This window comes from Mandrillus leucophaeus, unplaced genomic scaffold (genome assembly GCF_000951045.1).
Source record: "Mandrillus leucophaeus isolate KB7577 unplaced genomic scaffold, Mleu.le_1.0 Scaffold165, whole genome shotgun sequence".
Taxonomy (NCBI): domain Eukaryota; kingdom Metazoa; phylum Chordata; class Mammalia; order Primates; family Cercopithecidae; genus Mandrillus; species Mandrillus leucophaeus.
In genome coordinates this window covers 3,262,857-3,272,546 of record NW_012101643.1, presented here as the reverse complement: position 1 = coordinate 3,272,546, position 9,690 = coordinate 3,262,857, and positions in this window count along the sequence as shown.

Genomic DNA, 9,690 nt, shown 5'->3' with positions numbered 1-9,690 from the left:
CTACCTCTCCTAGGCAGAGTAAGCTAATTCCCAGAGATAGCAAAGGACATGCTTCCCTTAGTGGGTTCCCACACTCCGCGCCATTATCTACCTGCCCTAGTCATCCCAGAACCTGGTACCAGAGAGCTAGGGACAGTTCCTGTGGCCCAGAGCCACCAAATTGTTCAAACTGCCCAATACTAACCCTGACTAGCCTGCTTATCTTGCATCATCTATTTCTTCCCGTGAAAACCATGATATAGGCTCCTGCCCCCAGTTCGCATCACCACAGCCTGCCGTCTTGCCTGAGTACTTCTCCCTGTGGCCCTGCATGGAGTACCATGCCTCCTGTCTCTAGGGACTGTGAGTATAACAAAAATCTTTTCCTTCATAACAATTATTTTCATATTTGCATGTCTTACCATACCCAATTAAAATAAATCTCAAATACCACTAAAACTCACTTCTGAGAAATCTTTGCCTAACTCAACCTCACAAAGAGTTTCTATATGTTTTCTTCTAGAACAGAGGTTACCAAGCTATGGCCTACACGCCAGTGGCTTGTTTTTCTAAATAAGATTTTACTGGAACATGGCCATACCCTTCATTTTCATAATGTTTATGGCTGCTGTTGTGCTATGACAGAGTTAAGCAGTCATGACAGAGACCACATGGCCCATAAGCCTAAACATCCGCTACCTCGCCCTTTAAGAAAAAGTATGATGACCTCTGTTTTAAAAATTTTATAGTTTTAGTTCTTACATTTAGGTCTGAGACCCTTTTTGAGTTAAATATTTTTATGATGTGAAGTGAAAGTTAAGGATATTTTTGTGTATGAACATCCAGTTGTTTCTTTTTCAAAAAAGACCATTCTTTCCAAGTTGAATTTTGTTGGTAGTCATCAAAAATTAATTGACCATGTAGCTGTTTCTCAACTTTTTATTCTGTTCCATTGATCTTCATGTCTGTTCTTCTACCAATACCATCCTGTCACGTCTATTGTATCTTTCTAGTAAATCTTAAAATCAGGTAACATAAGCCCTCCATTTTCATTTTCTGGAAAAATTTGTGTGAAGTTTGTTGTAAATAAATTTTTGGTGCCACAAATGAAGTAGCACTTATACATAAATTTAATTTTCTCAGCAAGGCAATTCTGCTTCTATAGAAGGGTGTGACTCGTGGATGGAACAATGGCGAGAGCACACCTGAACAAGGGAGGGTATAGAAGGGTGTGACTCACGGATGAAATAATGGCAAGAGCACACCTGAACAAGGGAGGGGAAGGGGTTCTTATTCCTGACACAGGTAGCCCCTACTGCAGCATTGTTCCCCTATTGGCTAGGGTTGGACCGCATAGTCTAAGCTAATTCCAACTGGCTACTTTAAAGAGAGCAGGGGTATGAAGCAGAGTGGCGGGGTGAGTAGTTTGGTGGGAAGGGCAGTTACAGAACAGGTGACTCTGGATGATTCAGGTCAGAGCAGGTGACCAAGTGTGACTCAGGATGGAGCAGGTGACCAGGGGAACAGATGTGAACTACTCATTGGAGCTGTTGGAGAAGGTTGTTTAGTGAAACTAGGGCTGAGGAGAACGAGGAAGTTCAACTTTAAAATGGAGAACAAAGCACTGAACATACTGACATACTGATTCTTTGAAGAGAAATTTAGAATTCACTGTATTCAACAAATTATTATTGTTGCTTTTAAATGTCTGTAGAACTCACTGGTGATCTACCTGCCTCAGCCTCCCAAAGTGCTGGGATTACAGGTGTGAGCCATCGTGCCCGACCAAGAACAGCCTTTCATTTCTACCTTGCCTATAGCCTCCCAAACCAAATACAGGTCTCAACCAATTTCAAGGGCTTCCAACCTGGTCCTTGATCTCCTTGACTCCCCTTGGACCCAAGAAGTATGGTTTCTGTCGCCTTTCCTCTGGTGGATGACCCTGGACACAACCCACCTCACACTGACGGAGACAGAGGGGTAGTCCCAGGGACGTGAGTGAGCAGCTACCTGCAGAAAAGGGAACTTTTGAGAGAAGGAACCAGGTAGCTGTGAGGCCCTTGAAAACAGAAGGCCGTCAAGGCAGACTTGAAAGGAGAATATACGTGAATTAGCAAGTGCAGGAGATAGAGAGAGCACTAAGTATTAGAAAGAAATGAAAATAGGGCCGGGCGCTATGGCTCACACTTGTAATCCCAGCACTTTGGGAGGTTGAGGCAAGTGTATCACTTGAGGTCAGGAGTTTGAGGCCAGCCTGGCCAACATGGCGAAACCTCCCCACTGTCTCTACTAAAAATACAAAAATTAGCCGGATGTGGTGGTGTGCACATGTAATCCCAGCTACTTGGGAGGCTGAAGGAGGAGAATCTCTTGAACCCAGGAGGCGGAGGCTGCAGTAAGTCAAGATTGGACCACTGCACTCCAGTCTAGGTGACAGAGTGAGACTCCATCAGGAAGGAAGGAAGGAAGGAAGGAAGGAAGGAAGGAAGGAAGGAAGGAAGGAAGGAAGGAAGGAAGGAAGGAAGGAAGGAAGGAGAAGGGGAAGGGGAAGGGAGGGAAGGGAGGGGAAGGGAGGAAGGGAGGAAGGAAGGGAGGGAGGGAGGGAGGGAGGAAGGAAGGAAGAAAGGGGGAACTAGGAATAGGGAGAGGATAAAGAGATTTTAATTTTTGAAAAAGCTATGTTAAGCTAATCAAGTCACGAGATCATGCAGAGATGCGGCTACCATAGTATCTAAAGAAAAGGACTCTGAGGCAGGCAGGCTGCCTGGGTTCGAATCCTGCCTCTCCCACTTATTCACTGTGCAATCTTGGGCAAGTTACCTAAACTCTGTCTCAGTTTCCTCATTTGTGATGGTTGTTGTAAGGATCAAGTTATTGCACGTGAAGTACTTAAAACGACTCCTGTCTCATTAAGCACAAGAGACCTGTTTTTGTTCTTGCACCACCTTCCTCCTCATCATTACGTACCTATAAATTAACTAACTTGGATTTTACTGGCATTCCAAGATTTCCTTGCACAGTGCTAAAAGTCACTGTTCAAATTGTGCTCACAATCTGTGCACTCTTATCAGAATATGGGCAAGAGGTTGGACAGAGTTGCCTACTAGAGAAAGCGGGTATATAGGGAGCATCTTTTACATATGTGCATTGGGGCGGTCTTTCATCACAATGGGAGCAGAATTTGACAGGCAGTAGGGCGGGTGAGGTACAGCTCCACACTAACCAGCTGAGCCGTGTGAGCAAATATTGAGGGTTTCCATTCATCATCAGGCTCCTTCTTTTTTTTTTTTTTTTTTTTTTTTTTTTTTTGAGGCAGAGTCTCACTCTGTTGTCCAGGCTGGAGTGCAGTGGCACCATCTCAGCTCACTGAAATTTCTGCTTCCCAGGTTCAAGTGATTCTCGTGCCTCAGCCTCCCTAGTAGCTGGGACTACAGGTGCTCACCATCATGCCTGGCTAATGTTTTTTGTATTTTCAGTAGAGACGGGGTTTCCTCATGTTGGACAGGCTGGTCTTGAACTCCTGACCTCTGGTAATCCGCCTGCCTTGGCCGCTTAAAGTGCTGGGATTACAGGTGTGAGCCACTGAGCCCAGCCATCAGGCTCCCTCTAACACGTGTTTACATTTAATCATTCGACTTGCATAAATCTAGCTTCTTGCCTGCCCTAGACATGTGTGGCTTTGTTGCAAAACTAGACATGCTTTAAAATTAATTTGAAATGCATGTATCTTTTGCTATCCCAAAGATGGTAATATAGCTGCATTGCATTCCTAGAGCCCTCCAACACTTCCTTCCTTCCCGAACAGAGCATTTAACTCTCTTCTCAAACTACCGACCGTCTGGGGCAGTGTGCCATGATGCCCCGGGGGAAGCTCCGTGGATCCGGAAGGCAACTCGGGACATCTGCTCTGGCCAGCCCACCCACGTAATGCATTCAGCAGACCTGCCCCCTACAGGGAGGGCTGAGCCTCTGAGCTCCCACAGGCTGTACCTTATAAGTAAAGACTGAAGATTCTTTGTTCATAAGAAAGACAGAAGAAAGAAAAGAAGCAATTAAACAGCATTGCAGGAGCTCCTAGAGTCTGTCAGTTTCTTGAGAGCCACGCCGTGGTCTCAGCTCTCTTCGTAGGCTGCTCAGTGGAAGTGAGGCACCCAGTGGGTGCTGGCTGAGGTCTCCTCTCCCTCGGCAGGGTCCCTTCTGATGGCCTCCCTCCTCCATCTGCAACAATCTCCCGCACCCCTATGGGCTTCCTGCTTCCCGCCACCTCTACATGCTGGGCCCTCTGGGTTCTGTGGTCTTCCTATTGGGAGCTCCCTTTCCTAATGACCTCCTATCCTCTGCTGGCCCAGACCTCTGCTTATGTGCTGTGAATCTCCCATCTCCAACTCCAGCCTGATCTCTCTTCTCAATACCCAGTGACCACTTGCATCATGTCCCCCAGACATCCTAAATTCAGCACTTCCAAAACTGGAATTCACAGAATTTCCAAATGCACTTACACACCTGGGTTCCTCATGCAGCCCGGGACACTGCCTTTCCCGGACTTGCTCTAAAACCCGAGTCTTCTTTGACTTCTCCCTTCCCTCTTTCCCTGGTGCCTAACGATAGTAAAATAGTATCGCTGATATGTACTGAGTACACCCAGTGTGCTAGACAGCATACGAATCCCCAGCAGTTTCGTTTGATACACGAGGCAGGCACTATTATCAACAGCATTTTATGGACGAGGAAGTGGGGTGCAGAGAGCTGGCTCGAGGGGCCAGAGCTGATGGAGAGCTGGACTGAGACTGGATCTGTTTGATTCCAGAGCTTGAGCCTTTTGCACCACTCTGCCCCATCCTTGACGGCCACACGTCCTAAAAACAAAGCAAAACCCAAAACACTCCACCAATGAACAATTTTAGTGATCACTGTCCCACCTCTGGGAGGGCTGGGAGTCCCCAGAAAACACAGAAGTAGCTCCCAGGCCCATAACTCACCCCAACGTTTTTGGTTATAGAAACCTGGTAAAGCAGCCACACGGGCCCAAGCCAACGACGCCCCGCGGCCCGGCTTCCCACAGCCCCGGGCCCAGAGAGGCTGAAAGGAAGTCTGGAAGGCGGCGAGGTGGGAAGGGATGCTCCTCTTTCACTTGCTTCAGAGAAACCCTCGCGAGTCTCAGCATCAGCGGTCCACGTGTGGCCTGCTCTTCAGCGGATCTCACCTTAACAGCTTCGGGGATTTGGGGCAGAGACTGGGCCCCTGCGGCCGCCCTGGGAAGCCTGAGGTGTGAAGGAGGATTCAGGATGTGCCTCTGTTTGTGTGTGTCCAAGTGTGAGTACGAGTGTATGTGTGAATGTGGAGGTGGGTGAGTGTATGAATGTGTACGTGTGAATTTGAGTGTCATGTGGGTGTCTTTGTATGCGTGTGTGTGTGGGTGTTGTGGGTGTGTGTGTACATGTGCGCATATATATGTAAATGTAATTCCGTGGATGTGTGTGTGTGTGTATGTGTGAGTGTTATGTGGGTGTTTGTGGGTGTTGTGTGTGAATGTGGTTGTGTATGTGGGTGAGTGTTATGGGGGTGTGAGGACGTGTATGCGTGGGTGAGTGTGGGTGAGTGTTGTGTGAGTGTGAGTGTGCATGAGTGTGTGAGTGCTACCTGAGTGTGTGTGTGAGTGTTATGTGGGTGTTTGTGGGTGCTGTGTGTGTGAATGTGGCTGTGTATGTGGGTGAGTGTTATGTGGGTGTGAGTATGTATATGCGTGGGTGAGTGTTGTGTGAGTGTGAGTGTGCATGAGTGTGTGAGTGCTACCTGAATGTATGAGTGTGTGAGTGTTATGTGGGTGTTTGTGGGTGCTGTGTGTGTGAATGTGGCTGTGTATGTGGGTGAGTGTTATGTGGGTGTGAGTATGTATATGTGTGGGTGAGTGTTGTGTGGGTGTGAGTGTGCATGAGTGTGTGAGTGTGCACATGTGAGTGTGTGTGGTGTGTATATGAGAGTGTTATGTGGGTGTTTGTGGGTGTTGTGTGTGAATGTGGCAGTGTATGTGGGTATTATGTGGGTGTGAGTACGTGTATGCGTGGGTGAGTGTGGGTGAGTGTTGTGTGTGTGAGTGTGCATGAGTGTGTGAGTACTGAGTGTGTGTGTGTGAGAGTGTTATATGGGTGTTTGTGGGTGTTGTGTAAATGTGGATGTGCATATGGGTGAGTGAGTGTTATGTGGGTGTATGTGTATGCGTAGATGAATGTGGGTGAGTGTTGTGTGAGTGTGAGTGTGCATGAGTGAGTGCTACCTGAGTGTGTGTGTGAGTGTTATGTGGGTGTTTGTGGGTATTGTGTGTGTAAATGTGGATGTGCATATGGGTGAGTGTTATGTGGGTGTATGTGTATGCGTGGGTGAGTGTTGTGTGAGTGTGAGTGTGCATGAGTGTGGGGTGTGAGTGTGTGGGTACAGAATTTATCTGATCCCAAACCATTTTCACACCTACTCTCCCATTCGGAGGCCCATTAAAGGCCCTCCAAGCACTCCCCTGTCCCTCTCGAGTATGGAAGGGACAGTCCTCCTCTGAGGTCTCCTAGCACAGCCCATCTTGCACGGTGGCCATTTCCTGCTTGCATGGTAGTTATTTGTACCGTCGTCTCTGCTCCCTCTAACTGGACGCCTCATGAGGACAACACAGCATCCACTCTGTCATTGTCTTCCCGAAGCCACCAGCACACAGTAGGGGCTCAACAAATAGCTGGTGAAGGCCAAGCACGGTGGCTCACACCTGTAATCCCAGCACTTTGGGAGGCCAAGATACGAGGATCCCTTAAGCCCAGGAGTTCGAGACCAGCCCGGTCAACATAGCGAAACCCCGTCTCTATTTAAAACGTATGTAACTGGCGAACTCGTACAACCCACCCCCAGCTCAGTGTTCTCCACAGGGTCTTTTGGGGGTGTTTTCTCTCCCCCACGTTTCTGCGTTCAGCCCCAGGAACACCTGCCACGACAGCCTGGGGTGGTTGGGTGGGAGAGTAGCTCCCTGCAGGCTTTGGTGAGGGTGACCCCACTCGAAACTGCACATAACTCAACCTCCCTGGTCTGTAAGTCATCACAGAGAGGCTGAGAACCTGGCTGAGGTGCTGGAGGGGCCATGCGCGGTGATGGGACGCGCTCAGCCTTCTAGGCGCCTCAGTTTCCCCTCTTGGCACTAGGAGCAGCACCGTCCCACCCACTTCACAGGCGGTTGCAAGATGATACCAGTGGCAGTTTTGCAAAAGCTCTGAATGATATCAGACGACAAGTCACAGCACCGTAAAAACAGGTCTAGTGCTTCCGGTGTGAGAAAAGGTTATTTTTCAGTGTGCTGAAATACTATACAGCAAGTAAGTTGCTGAAGATGGATTCGAATGAACTAAAACTTAAACGTGGCAGAGAGAAAGCAGCCTGGGGCGTGGCTGACAGTGCTGTTTGGTGTGGAAATGAAGCCCAGCGGCCTGGGGCTTGGCTTTTGTAGATGAACCTCCGAAGTGAAGCTGGAATGAGCGAAGGCATCTGCCCCCAACACCGGGTGTTGGCATCTGGCCCCACCCCACAAAGGGGAGACGCTCTCCAGCAAAGCCGCCGCTAAGCAGGGGCTCCGTGGCGACTGCAGCTGGTGCCTCTTTTCTTGCTTCCATTTTGCCGTGGTCACTTGATTTTTAGAAGTTGCTGGAGGTACCTGTCCACCCCCTCCTCACACAAGGGGCTGCGTTGGTTTTGCAGGTAGAATCACTTTCCCTTTCTCTGGACTTGATTTTCAGGCCAGTGGACTTGCACAGCCTTTGTTTTGCCTGTTGTACCTTCTCTAGTCGTTGGCTATGTTCCTGAATATTAGCACCGTATTTGTAAGGGAGGGTGGGTTGGAGTAGAATGAAAATTCAACTATTTTTGCCTGACAGCAGATTTGATAGAAGTTTTAGCAGAAGAGAAGTTAGCATTTAACTAATGATTCATTAAATATGTTTTCCATATTTCTTCTTATAAGAGATTTTCAACATCAATCATGTATCAAAGAACAGAATATACATACAATTTCCATTTTGTCAGTTTTATCCAATTCATCCACATCATGCAGAAATAGAAGTTTCCAGTAGACGGCGCCAAAGTCTATCTTTTCTCCGCCTGCCTGCGCGCTCTTCGTTATTTCAAGATCAGCACATCCACCCTCAAGAAAATGACATTTCTTTATCAGCGCAGACCAGCACGAAGTGCTCTTCACAGCGGAAAATCCCGGTAAGATGTCTGGCAAGAAAAATAGCCCCAAGAGTTGTAGCCCTGGGCAGTAAAACCAGAAGCCAGGAACCCTGGTTTCCAAATAGTTGATGGGTTTTGTGCCAGTTCAGTTTTGAAGAAATAGCCCTGCAATACTGCGGGTCAGAGCCGTCTCCCATCTGCTCCCTCTGTCCCTCCCACTGGCCCCCATGGAAGCAGCTGCCCAGGCCTTTTGAGAAGGTGAGTGCCAGAACTCCAGGATAGGAAGAAGACGCTAAGCTTGGTCTTAAAAGACCACGAAGCATGAGATCCAACAGCCTGGGCAACATGGCGAGACCTTGTCTCTAAAACAAAATTTTAAATTAAAAAAAATTAGCCAGACATAGCGGTGTGCTTGAGCCCGAGAGGTCAAAGCTGCAGTGGGCTGTGATTATGCCACTGCATTCCAGCCTGGGCAATAGAGCAAGACCCTGTCTCAACAAACAAACAAAAAGCCAAACAAACAAAACCCCGCGAGATCCTAAGGTTTCCACGGCCTCTCTTCTTGCACTGGGCCCGTGACTCTGCCTCAGGCTGTGACCGGGACGTGAACGGAGAGGAAGGAAAGGGAAATGGTAATGGGGACAGGATTGTCTCCAAGTACTTCACTAGGTCCAAGGGAAGAGGGCTGGCAGGTGAGGAAACCAGAGAGTGAGAAACCCAGGCTGGGCAATGATGTTGAGCCTAAATGCTGGCTGATGTATCGCCGTCTGTGTGCATTGGACAGTGAAAATTACAAAGAGATGTGGTTCCTGGCCTCCAGGAATTAACAATCAGGTGGAAAGAAAGTTCATTCCACCCGGGGATGCGTTGGGGCCCGCTGGCACCCGTGAGCTGATTGTGCAGGTCTCTATACAATGACGTCATCACGTTGCGTCGGTAGTTTCAAATCTGCCATGAAGGAGTGTTCACATCAGAGAAATCAGCAAACTCCGCACACCAGGGCTCCCTCCACTCCCCGAGAGCTGAATGTTAAACATTTACCTGCACACTGGTGATTCTGCCTCACTATACCGCAAACTGCTTAAATAAAGGTGGGGCGGGACATTTTGTCATGGTCAGGAAGCAGCTGAAAGTGTCATGGGTTTGAGTCTAAGGTCAAGCTCTTCCACTGATTGACTATCTGACCCTGATTATCTCCGCCGCAGCCTCTGGCCTCTCTTTAATGAGACTGACGCTGTCTACCCTAGTTAGTTACAGAGTGGCTGGGAGGCTCAAATGAGATCAGTCTGTGTGGATACTATGTAAATGATAATGGATTTTATCAAGGTAATAGAGGTAGCCTTAAAATTCATAAAATTATGAGAATGAGGCCCATCAAATCCCAGTTTGATAAGGATACATATGATAATGCATATTTGTTTGATTTCCCATTTATTTAATAACACTTATTGATGCTTCCCATATGCTAGGCACTGCTAGTTGGGCAGTCTTAAGAGAAGATGTAAAAACACT